General features: G+C 46.4%; 1 non-coding gene across 1 annotated transcript; it reads right to left on the bottom strand.

Moving 5' to 3' along the window:
* Nucleotides 1–227: 227 nt before the first annotated feature.
* LOC130971455 (small nucleolar RNA R71) lies at nt 228–335 on the bottom strand. The gene has a single exon (XR_009082674.1). It is a non-coding gene; the product is annotated as a small nucleolar RNA R71 (small nucleolar RNA).
* Between the last annotated feature and the right edge of the window lie 12,951 nt (nt 336–13,286).

The following is a 13,286-nucleotide window of genomic DNA, read 5'->3' as shown; positions in this document are numbered from 1 at the left end:
TTCCAATGGAAGATCCTCATCAGTTCTTAGCTGAATTCTTGCAAATCTGTGACACAGTCAAGACTAATGGGGTTAACCCTGAGGTCTACAGACTTATGCTATTCCCTTTTGCTGTAAGAGACAGAGCTAGGACATGGTTGGACTCACAACCTAAAGAAAGCCTGGACTCTTGGGAAAAGCTAGTCAATGCCTTCTTGGCAAAGTTCTTTCCACCTCAAAAATTGAGTAAGCTTAGAGTGGAAGTCCAAACCTTCAGACAGAAGGATGGAGAATCCCTCTATGAAGCTTGGGAAAGATACAAACAATTGATCAGAAAATGTCCCTCAGACATGCTTTCTAAATGGAGCATCATAGGTATTTTCTATGATGGTCTCTCTGAACTATCCAAGATGTCTTTGGATAGCTCTGCTGGAGGATCTCTTCATCTGAAGAAGACGCCTACAGAGGCTCAAGAATTAATTGAAATGGTTGCAAATAACCAATTCATGTACACTTCTGAAAGGAATCCTGTGAACAATGGGACTAGTCAGAAGAAAGGAATTCTTGAGATTGACACTCTGAACGCCATTTTGGCTCAGAATAAGATATTGACTCAACAAGTCAATTTGATTTCTCAAAGTCTGTCTGGAATGCAAAATGCACCAAGCAGTACTAAGGAGGCTTCATCTGAGGAAGAAGCTTATTGTTCATACCCTGACCGAGCTCTCCAAACTCGGTAAAGCTGATAGAAGGCCCGACCTCGACCCAAGGCCCACGTTCGAGGTCGGACCTCGGACAAACAGGCCAAAGAAAGGCCCATCAGAAGGAACTAAGCCCAAAACCTAAAGGCCGAAAGGGCCTGGGAAAGGCGGTTCCGCAAAGATAGAGATGAATCTCCCAAAAGATAAGATAAGATAAGAATATCTTATCCAGGGATGATCGCAGCCAACTACTATAAATACACTGGAGCACCCAGGTATAAACTCATACTCTAATTCTACTTGATATCTGCTTGGACCCATGCTAACTTAAGCATCGGAGTGTCATTGCAGGTACAACCCCCCGCCGTTCAGCACAACCAGCTCGGGTCTCAGACCCACCACCTCGGGCCTTGCCGGAAGACCGAGCTGCACGTTTCAGGTAACCCTCGGAACATTGGCGCCGTTGCCGGGGACCTGGAAGTCATCCCTTTACCATGGCGGACGACCCTCCCAACAATAAACCACCTACATCAGAACAAAAGGAAGTTGACACCGGAGAACGGCCGACAGCCCTCTATCACCACGCACTCCAGGATGAAACAAACAGAATCGCCCAAAGACATCACCCCCAGACAAAGATCCACAAAATCCGAAAGAGAAAAAGTTCGGAGATTCTGGAAACAGTTCGGGCACAACAAAGCCGGCTGAGACAACTCGAAGAGGACGCAAAGAAGCAGAAGGAAACTGAACAGGATCTGAGAAGGGAAGCTCGCAAACGCAGAGATTGGAAGAAAAACTGCGGAAGATAGAGGCCAACCTAAGATCGGACGGAACACGCACCACTCCCGAAAGCAACCATGATCCCTTCACACAAGAGATCATGAAAGAGAAGGTACCGCGAAACTTCAAACCACCAGATATGGACCTCTACGACGGCACCACCGATCCAAGTCATCACCTCAGCAATTTCAGAAGCAGAATGTACTTAGTCGACGCCTCCGACGCGATTCGATGCAAAGCCTTCCCCACCACTCACTAGTCAGCCATGAAGTGGTTCGACAACCTGCCACCAGGATCAATCTCCAGCTTTGAAGACCTGACCAAAAATTCTTAACAAGGTTCTCTATTCAAAAGGACAAGGCAAAACATGCCCCCAGCCTACTCGGGATCAAACAAGGCAACCAGAAACTCTCAGAGAGTACATGGAGCGATTCAACAAGGCCTGCCTGGACATACAACACTTGCCACGGAAGCAGCCATCATGGGACTAGCAAACGGCCTAAAAGAAGGACCGTTTAGCCAATCCCTATCCAAAAGATACCCGACCTCCTTATACGAAGTACAGAACGGGCAGGAAAGTATATCAACATGGAAGAAACCTCCCAGCTGAGAGACTCTTCCAGGAAGGAGTCAACCTACCCGCCCCGAGATCGAGATCGGGAACAGAAAAAGAAAAGAATCCAACTCGGACAAGCACGAAAATACCACAGCTACACTCCCCTCCGAGTCTCCCTGGTAGACGTCTACAGAGATATGCCACACCGAGAAGATCCCACCCCCCAAACCTCTGAAGCACAAGAGAGCAGGAAGAGATCGGTCCGAGTACTGCGAATATCACAGACTCTACCGGCCACTCTACTAACGACTGCCACGACTTAAAGAATGTTATAGAAAAGCTAGCCAGAGAGGGAAACTCGACAGATACTAGCTGAGAAAGGAAAGAAACCAGAAAGAGAAGACGGGGAGATAACGAAGATCGGGCCCGAGCAAACGAACCCCGCGAACTCCTGAAAGGCACATACACATGATAACGGAGGTTTCGCAGGGGAGGGACATCCAAATCCTCACGGAAGAGACACCTCAAAGAAGTCTACCATGTCCGAGAAGACAGCCCCTTACCCGAGTTACCTACTATCTCATTTACCCGAGAAGATGCTCTTGGAATAATACCCGGACACGACGACCCTATGGTGATCACCATCATCCTAGCCAACGCCAACTTACATCGAACCCTGATCGACCAAGGAAGCTCAGCAGATATCCTGTTCAAAGCAGCCTTCGACAAGCTCGGACTCGAAGAAAAAGAGCTAAAAGCCTATCCCACTGACCTGTTTGGACTAGGAGATACCCCGATCCGCCCCTTGGGATACATCTCATTACACACTACCTTTGGAAAAGGCGAGCAAACCAAACACTAAGCATCGACTACATTGTAGTCGACGTCACTTCAGCATACAATGCCCTCATCGGACGACCAACCCTAACAGACTAGCGGCTATAGTCTCGACCCCACACCTCTGTATGAAGTTCCCTACCGCAAAGGGAATCGCTACCCTAAAAGGCGACCAAAAACTAGCACGACGATGCTACAACGAAAGCCTGAGCCTAAAAGGGAAAGGGTCACACAATAGAACTCGGGCGAGTCCAAGCCCGAGAAGATCTTCGGCCACAACCAGAAGGAGAGACCGAAAAGATCCAGATCGGGAACACACCCGAGAAGTAACAAACATAGGGGCAAACCTCGAGGCAGGCCTAAAGGAGGAACTCACAACCCTCTTAAGGGAGAATTCCGACCTCTTCGCCTGGAAAGCCTCCGATATACCAGGCATAAGCCCCGACCTGATGTGCCATAAGCTATCAGTATACCCGGGATCCCGACCTGTCCAACAAAGACGCAGGAAGCTCGGGCCCGAACGCATGCAGCAATAGAAGAACAAGTGCAAGCACTACTAGATGCAGGGTTCATTAGGGAAGTAAAGTACCCCCTATGGCTCGCAAACGTGGTCCTAGTGAAGAAGCCCAATGGAAAATGGCGAATGTGCACTGACTACACCGATCTCAACAAAGCCTGCCCCAAGATCCATATCCACTACCGAACATCGACGCCTTAGTCGATGCCGCTTCGGGCTACAGATACCTCTCCTTCATGGATGCATACTCGGGATACAATCAAATCCCGATGTATGGACCCGACCAAGAAAAGACCTCGTTCATAACCCCAAGGGCAAACTACTGCTACGTAGTAATGCCCTTCGGGCTGAAGAACGCAGGGGCAACCTACCAGAGGCTAATGAACAAAGTGTTCTCAGAACACATCGGGCTACAGCTAGAGGTGTACGTCGACGACATGCTAGTAAAGACACAAGAAGACAGAAACTTGGTCGCCGACCTCAGCAGTATCTTCGACACCCTCCGGAAACACAACATGAGACTTAACCCGACAAAGTGCACCTTCGCCGCAGAAGCCGGGAAGTTCTTAGGCTTCATGCTGACTCAGAGAGGCATCGAAGCAAACCCGGACAAATGCCAAGCAATACTCAATATGAAAAGCCCGACGTGTGTCAAAGAAGTACAACAACTAAATGGGAGACTAGCCGCCCTATCAAGATTCTTGGCAGGATCAGCGATAAGATCACTCCCTCTCTACTCACTCCTAAAGAAAGGGAAACCCTTCTCTTGGACCCCGGAATGCGAAAAGGCCTTCCAAGAATTCAAGGAATTCCTCGGGCAGCCACCAATCTTAACCCGACCTCTAAAAGGGGAAGAGCTCGTACTATACCTGTCGGTCGGACATCGGGCAGTCGCCTCGGCACTAATACGAGAAAATGAGAGGGGCAACACCCCATATACTTCGTAAGCAAAGCACTACAAGGGGCCGAATTAAACTATCAGAAAATAGAGAAATTCGCCTATGCACTAGTGTTCACAGCTCGGAGACTCCGCCCCTACTTTCAAGCCCACACCATCAAAGTCGGACAAACCAACCCATGAGACACATCCTACAAAAGACAGACATGGCAGGACGAATCCTACAATGGGCGGTGGAATTGTCCGAGTTCGACCTCCACTATGAAGCCCGGACTGCCATAAAATCTCAATACCTAGCCGACTTCGTCGCAGAATACACTGAGACCCGGGAACCCCACTCTCATGGAATCTGTATGTCGACGGATCCTCAAACAAAACAGGAAGCGGGCCGGTGTTATACTCGAAAGCGATCAAGGAACACGGATTGAGCTATCCCTAAAATTCGAGTTCCAGGCCTCAAATAACCAAGCCGAATACGAAGCCCTACTAGCGGGACTAAACTAGCCGAAGAGGTCAGAGCAAAGAGGATCACGATCTTCAGCGACTCCCAGGTCGTCACATCACAAGTAAATGGAAGCTACCAGGCCAAAGACCCTACTATGAAAAAATACCTGGACCAAACACAGGCGCAATTACGACACTTCCCGGAAATACAAATCCAGCACATACCCCGGGAGCAAAATGCCCGGGCAGACGCCCTCTCAAAACTTGCTAGCACCAAGCCCGGAGGGAACAACAGAAGTCTCCTCCAAGAAACTCTACAATCCCCCTCCGTGTTAAGGGAGGAAGAAATACTAAATATATCCGGGCAACAACAAGGATGGATAACCCCCATACTCAACTATCTGAAATCGGGAACTCTCCCCGCCGAAAGAAAAGAAGCTAAAAGGCTTACAAAAGACGCCCAGAACTACACGTTAATCCACGACGTATTATACAGAAGAGGATTCTCAAACCCCCTCCTGAGGTGCGTCCCGACCACAGAAACAAAGAGCGTCCTCGAAGAAGTCCACAAAGGCATGTGTGGGAACCATCTCGGAGCCCGGGCCCTGTCCAAGAAAATAGTCAGAGCCGGGTTCTACTGGCCGACCTTGCAAAGAGACGCGGCAGAGTTTGTGAAAATATGCCCCCCTGCCAAAAAAAACGCCAATTTTCACAAAGCACCGCCCGAAGACCTCATAAGCATCACCGCACCATGGCCCTTCGCAAAGTGGGGACTCGACCTACTCGGCCCATTCCCACAAGGACCGGGCAAGTCAAGTACCTCATAGTAGGGGTCGACTACTTCACAAAGTGGATCGAGGCTGAACCCTTAGCCACTATTACGGCTCAGAAAAGCCGTAAATTCCTATACAAAAACATTGTCACGAGGTTCGGAGTCCCCTGCTCCATCACAACAGACAATGGAACACAGTTCACAGACACAAGTTTTCAGAACTTGGTGGCCGAGCTAAAAATCAAACAGCAGTTCACATCGGTCGAACACCCGCAAGCCAATGGACAAGCAGAGGCCGCAAATAAAGTCATCTTGGCCGGGTCAAAATGAAGACTCCAAGAGGCCAAAGGGGCATGGGCCGATGAACTCCCCCAGGTATTATGGGCATATCGGACAACCCCGCACTCTACAACAGGAGAATCCCCATTCCGACTAGCCTACGGAATGGAGGCAATGATTCCCGTCGAAATAGACGAAGGATCACCCAGAACCATCTTCTACAACGAAGGAGGCAACCCTCAGGCACAAAGGGAAGAACTCGACCTCCTACCCGAGGTCCGAGAAAAAGCCCGAATCAGAGAAGAAGTCTTAAAACGACGAACGGCCCTCAGATATAACCGAAAGGTGATAAAACGAAGCTTCTCCACTCACGACCTGATTTTAATCCGAAACGACATCGGAACACAAAAATCGGGGAAGGAAAGCTAGCCGCAAATTGGAAGGGGCCCTACAAAGTAACAGAAGTCTTAGGGACAGGCTACTACAAGATATCCGACCTAGAAGGCAATGAGCTGCCCAGAACCTGGCACGCCTGTAACCTAAGACGATACTACAGCTAGAAAACTTAACCCGAGGTGTACTCTTTTTCCCCACGAGGGTTTTTTAATGAGACACCCGGTTAAGTAGGACACCCGACCTAGTCAAAAGGGTAAACACTTCGTACATATTCTTCTTTTTAATACTAATCAAATTTCTTTATTTTCTCTTTCTCGTTATAAAGCATATCCTAAAAAGTACCCCACCAAGGCGCATTAATTTATGCTCGGCAAAACGCAAAAAATCATTTGCCAAAGGCCATACGAGGTCGGCAAAGATGAAGCGACGAGGTTCAAATTAATGTGAGAAGTTATAAAAGTAACTCTGAAATGGCTCAAAAAGCCAAATAGAAAAGAAGTTACAAAAATAACTTAAAAAAGGCCGACCAAACAACGAAGTCGGACCTGACCAAAGGGGTACTCAAGGATCCCGATGTCCGAGAATAAACTCGGACCCAAGAAAGAAGCTGGCAAAGAACCAGGACTACGAGAAAGTCAAGGCGCTAGCTAAAAAGTTGTTACCCAAAAACAACTAAAAAGCAAAAGCGAGAAAGTCAAGGCGCTAGCTAAAAAGTTGTTACCCAAAAACAACTAAAAAGCAAAAAGCGAGAAAGTCAAGGCGCTAGCTAAAAAGTTGTTACCCAAAAACAACTAAAAAGCAAAAAGCGAGAAAGTCAAGGCGCTAGCTAAAAGGTTGTTACCCAAAAACAACTAAAAAGCAAAAAGCGAGAAAGTCAAGGCGCTAGCTAAAAAGTTGTTACCCAAAAACAACTAAAAAGCAAAAAGCGAGAAGTCAAAGCGCTAGCTAAAAAGTTGTTACCCAAAAACAACTAAAAAAGCAAAAAGCGAGAAGTCAAAACGCTAGCTAAAAAGTTGTTACCCGAGAACAACTAAAAAGCATAAAAGCGGAACGAGACAATCGAAACACAAAGCATGGCATAATAAAGCTACAAGAGTAGCTATAATAGCAGAACAGGTGTCCAAAATGTTTGCAAAAAACATCCAAAAAACAAAAAGCCCACAGGTCGGGCAAAGGCACAAAAAGTACAAAAAATTACAGAGGATCAAAGCCCTTTCCAGACTCCGCATCAACACCTGGCTGAAACATGGATATTGGGACTGCAGGAACAGCACCATCGCTTGGAACCTCCATACCAACTCTATCCTCGGCCAAAGGTGAAGTCGGGTTCACGACCGGAGCCTCGGGGTCGGACACCGGAGCCTTGGGGTCGGACATCGGAACCTCATCCTCAACAGGGGCAGGAACAATCTTCCCCTCCACAACCATGTTATCCGTACTGAACAAACTGAGATCCAATTCGGGAGCAAGAACCCGGACCTGATCCCTCAAATTCACAAACATAGCATCCATACCCTTGGCCACATTATCTTCCAGCTCATAAAAGTCATCCCGAGCAGATTGCAGCTTCTCCTTCGTCTCCACAAGCTCAGCATACAGCTTGGTATAGTTCTCCGTCGCCACCCTCGCCATCTCCTCAGACGTCTTCGCCACCGCCACAGCCGCGGTAGCCCTAGTCTTCTCTTCCTCCAAAGACTCCTCCAGCTCGGCAATCCTAGCATCCTTCAGCTGACTAACCTTATCAAGCTCGGACCGGGCCTTCTCAAGTCGGGAGCTGGTCGCCCCAAGGGAGCTTTCTTAAACTCCCGAGCAATGGCGGCATGAAGGCTAGCCATCCGAACACAACTCCGCGCCATATACTGAAAGTGATGCTCCATGGACGCATCATCAGTAGAAATAAAAGTCTGAGGAAGAATGTGCTGCTCAACCCAACCGAGAGCATCGAAATCCTTGTCATTGAAACCAGCAGGCTCTCGGGAAGTCTTCTGTTTCTTGGGGGGAGGACCCGAGGTCGAGGTCGGAGGATCCTGAGTTATAGCTCGGAACTGAGGGACCGGAATGGTCTTCGACCGAGTCTGAACACCAATTGTAGTCTTCTGCGGAGAAGGTCGGGAGAAGCTTCAGCCTCGATATTCCGAGATGCCGCAGATTTCTTCGCTCGACGGAGAAACTTCATAGAATCAGCCTGAGAAGACATCTCTGCAGAAACGAAACAAAGAGGTTATCAAACAGAAAGATCAAAACAAAGTCAAAATATGAAAATGAAATCTCAAAAAGAGGTCGGGAGCTACCTAACTCGGAACGGAGAAGGCTTGGATCTCCCAACATTTTCTTCGTATCCAAGTAAGGTGCCCGACCCCATAGACTGCTCAACACACCAACGAAAGCCTGTTCCACCTCATCTAGACTCTCGAAAGTGTACTTAACCGACACCACACTCTCTTGCCAACAAAGAGGAAACGAAGGCTCCCCACTCTCATCTAAGAAAAAAGGTCGGACAGCCCGGACTTTGAAGTAATAGTTTTTGAAATCGTGAAACGACTCATCATACAAAGTGCAAAATTTCCTACCCTGGTTAGCCCTAAACGAAACCCAGGACACCTTCCCAGCACCCGACCCCGGCTTCGTCAGTACAAACAGATAAGAAAAAAGAGAAACAGAAGGGGAGACGCCTAAAATCTGACACAAAAGTTGGAAAAGCTTTAAAAACGCCCAAGAGTTCGGATGGAGTTGTGTAGGGGCAAGGTTACAAGACCAAAGGACCTCGGATTCCAGGTCGGTGAAAGGAAGACAGACACCTAGCTTGGAGAAGAAACAATCATAAGCATAGAAGAAAAGTTTCTCGGAACTCTCTAACGGCGGAAAACATACCCTCTCCTCGGACTCCGGGGCTGCTAACTCGTAATCCCGCTCAGACTCCCTGTTCTCACAAATACTACACTCCCTACGGAACCTAATCAGATACTCAGAATCTACAACAGACGGGATCCTTAAAGGAGCAGGATCTACCCAACCTAGACCACTCGGAATCTTGGTCGACATTGCTTGAAACACCTTTCGAGACATAAAAAAATCTTGCCTACAAAGAAAGAATACAACAGCAAGACAAAAATCACACAAAGGCAGAAAAACCAAATTCAACAAAAACAAAAGAAAGCAAAGTTCTTTTACAAACAAGAAGGCAGCAACTCGAATAACAAAAAATGGATCGGAGAAAAGAGTCCCCCCACACACACACATACAAAGCAATAGCGGCGCCTCTTTTCGGGGCAACCCGGGCATAGAAGATGCTCGAAAAGAAGTGATGAATAAACAAAGAAAAATGAAGAAAGGGGCAAATAAATAAAGCCTCCACAGAGCGCCGCACGGAAATCGAGGAAGAAACGGTAACAAGCAATAAATGCTGAAACGACCGTTTTCAAATTTTGAAAAAACTACTATGCCCGAGCTCGACCATCCGAAAAAAGACGAACTCGGGCAGGGGCACTGTTCATACCCTGACCGAGCTCTCCAAACTCGGTAAAGCTGATAGAAGGCCCGACCTCGACCCAAGGCCCACGTTCGAGGTCGGACCTCGGACAAACAGGCCAAAGAAAGGCCCATCAGAAGGAACTAAGCCCAAAACCTAAAGGCCGAAAGGGCCTGGGAAAGGCGGTTCCGCAAAGATAGAGATGAATCTCCCAAAAGATAAGATAAGATAAGAATATCTTATCCAGGGATGATCGCAGCCAACTACTATAAATACACTGGAGCACCCAGGTATAAACTCATACTCTAATTCTACTTGATATCTGCTTGGACCCATGCTAACTTAAGCATCGGAGTGTCATTGCAGGTACAACCCCCCGCCGTTCAGCACAACCAGCTCGGGTCTCAGACCCACCACCTCGGGCCTTGCCGGAAGACCGAGCTGCACGTTTCAGGTAACCCTCGGAACACTTATGATCCTAAGAACCCTTCAATGGAAGAGGTGAATTACCTAGGAGAACCCTATGGAAACACCTATAATTCTTCATGGAGAAATCACCCAAATCTCTCATGGAAGAATCAAGAGAGACCTCAACAAGGTTTCAATAATAATGGTGGAAGAAACAGGTTTAGCAATAGCAAACCTTTTCCATCATCTTCTCAGCAACAGACAGAGAATTCTAAGCAGAACCCCTCTGACTTAGCAACCATGGTCTCTGATCTAATCAAAACCACTCAAAGTTTCATGAATGAAACAAGGTCCTCCATTAGAAATTTGGAAGGACAAGTGGGACAGTTGAGCAAGAAAGTTACTGAACTCCCTCCAAGTACTTTCCCAAGCAACACAGAAGAAAATCCAAAAGGAGAGTGCAAAGCCATCAATATGGCCGAATTTGGAGAGGATGGAGAGGCAGTGAACGCCACTGAGGAAGACCTCAATGGGCATGCACTAGCCTCCACTGAGATCCCAAATGAGGAACCATGGGAATCTGAGGCTCAAAATGAGACCATAGGGATTCCATTGGACTTACTTCTGCCATTCATGAGCTCTGATGAGTATTCTTCCTCTGAAGAGGATGAGTATGTCACTGAAGAGCAAGTTGCTAAATACCTTGGAGCAATCATGAAGCTAAATGGCAAGTTATTTGGAAATGAGACTTGGGAGGATGAACCTCCTTTGCTCACCAAAGAACTGGATGACTTGTCTAGGCAGAAATTACCTCAAAAGAGACAAGACCCTGGGAAGTTTTCCATACCTTGTACCATAGGCACCATGACCTTCAAGAAGGCTCTGTGTGACTTAGGGTCAAGTATAAACCTCATGCCTCTCTCAGTAATGAAGAAGCTAAGGATCTTTGAGGTACAAGCTGCAAAAATCTCACTAGAGATGGCAGACAACTCAAGAAAACAAGCTTATGGACTTGTAGAGAATGTTTTGGTTAAGATTGAAGACCATTACATCCCTACTGATTTCATAGTCCTAGAGACTGGGAAACGCATGGATGAAACCATCATCCTTGGCAGACCTTTCCTAGCCACAGCAAAGGCTGTGATTGATGTTGATAGAGGTGAACTGATCATTCAAGTGAATGGAGAATCCTTTGTGTTTAAGGCTCAAGGATATCCCTCTGTCATCATGGAGAAGAAGCATGAAGAGCTTCTCTCAAATCAGAGACAAACAGAGCCCCCACAATCAAACTCTAAGTTTGGTGTTGGGAGGCCACAACCAAACTCTAAGTTTGGTGTTGAACCCCCATATTCAAACTCTAAGTTTGGTGTTGGGAGGTTCCAACATTGCTCTGAGTATCTGTGAGGCTCCATGAGAGCCCTCTGTCAAGCTACTGACATTAAAGAAGCGCTTGTTGGGAGGCAACCCAATGATTATATTTTATATATTTTCTTTTGTTATTTTATGTTTTTTGTAGGTTGATGATCATAAGAAGTCACAAAATCCATTGAAAAAGCAAAAACAGAATGAAAAACAGGAAGAAAAATAGCACACCCTGGAGGAAGAACTCACTGGCGTTTAAACGCCAGTGAGGCTAGCAGTTGGGCGTTTAACGCCCAGTCTGGCACCATTCTGGGCGTTTAACGCCAGAACCAGACTGGCGTTAAACGCCAGGAAAGGGCTAGAACCTGGCGTTAAACGCCAGAAATGGGCACCAGCCCGGCGTTTAAACGCCAGAATTGGCACAAAACGTGATTTTGATTGCCATTTGGTGCAGGGATGACTTTTCCTTGACACCTTAGGATCTGTGGACCTCACAGGATCCCCACCAACCCCACCTCTCTCTCTTCTTCTTCACCCATTCACCAATCACCTCTACCACTCTCCTTCTCCTCCATTTCTTCTTCTTCTTCTTTCTTCCTTTGCTCGAGGACGAGCAAACCTTTTAAGTTTGGTGTGGTAAAAGCATTGCTTTTTGTTTTTCCATAACCATTTATGGCATCCAAAGCCGGTTCAACTGAGAAGGCATGACCTCAAGCCCATCACCAAGAAAAGGATGGAGCAAACAAGAGACCCCTCTCAACAAGAGATCCCTGAGATACCTCAAGGGATGCACTTTCCTCCACAAGACTATTGGGAGCAACTAAACACCTCCCAAGGAGAATTGAGTTCCAACATGGGACAACTAAGGGTGGAGCACCAAGAACATTCCATCCTCCTCCATGAAATTAGAGAAGATCAAAGAATCATGAGAGAGGAGCAACAAAGACAAGAAAGAGACATTGAGGAGCTCAAGCACTCCATAAGACCTTCAAGAGGAAGAACAAGCCGCCATCACTAAGGTGGACCCGTTCTTTAATCTCCTTGTTCTTTATTTTTCTGTTTTTCGAATTTTTATGCTTATGTTTATCCATGCTTGTGTCTTATGATCATTAGTGTCTTAGTGTCTATGCCTTAAAGCTATGAATATGAATCCATCACCTTTCTTAAATGAAAACTGTTTTTATCACAAAAGAACAAGAAGTACAGGATTTCAAATTCATCTTTAAAACTAGCTTAATTAGTTTGATGTGGTGGCAATACTTTTGTTTTCTGAATGTATGCTTAAACAGTGCATATGTCTTTTGAATTTGTGGTTCATGAATGTTAAAATTGTTGGCTCTTGAAAGAATGATGAAAAAGGAGACATGTTACTGAGGATCTGAAAAATCATAAAAATGATTCTTGAAGCAAGAAAAAGCAGTGAATACAAAAAAAAAAAGAGAGAAGGAGAAAAACGAAAAAAAAGGGGAAAAAGAAAGAAAAAGAAAGAAAAAGAAAGAAATAAAGTTGTGATCCAAGGCAATAAGAGTGTGCTTAAGAACCCTGGACACCTCTAATTGGGGACTCTAGCAAAGCTGAGTCACAATCTGAAAAGGTTCACCCAATTATGTGTCTGTGGCATGTATGTATCCGGTGGTAATACTGGAAGACAGAGTGCTTTGGGCCACGGCCAAGACTCAATAAGTAGCTGTGTTCAAGAATCATCATACTTAACTAGGAGAATCAATAACACTATCTGGATTCTAAGTTCCTAAAGAAGCCAATCATTCTGAATTTCAAAGGATAAAGTGAGATGCCAAAACTGTTCGGAGGCAAAAAGCTACTAGTCCCGCTCATCTAATTTGGAGCTTAGTTTCATTGATAATTTGGAGTTTATAGTATATTCTCT

This window comes from Arachis stenosperma, chromosome 3 (assembly GCF_014773155.1).
Source record: "Arachis stenosperma cultivar V10309 chromosome 3, arast.V10309.gnm1.PFL2, whole genome shotgun sequence".
NCBI lineage: Eukaryota > Viridiplantae > Streptophyta > Magnoliopsida > Fabales > Fabaceae > Arachis > Arachis stenosperma.
The sequence above is the reverse complement of the archived record's forward strand: the minus strand, read 5'-3'. Positions and strand labels throughout refer to the sequence as shown.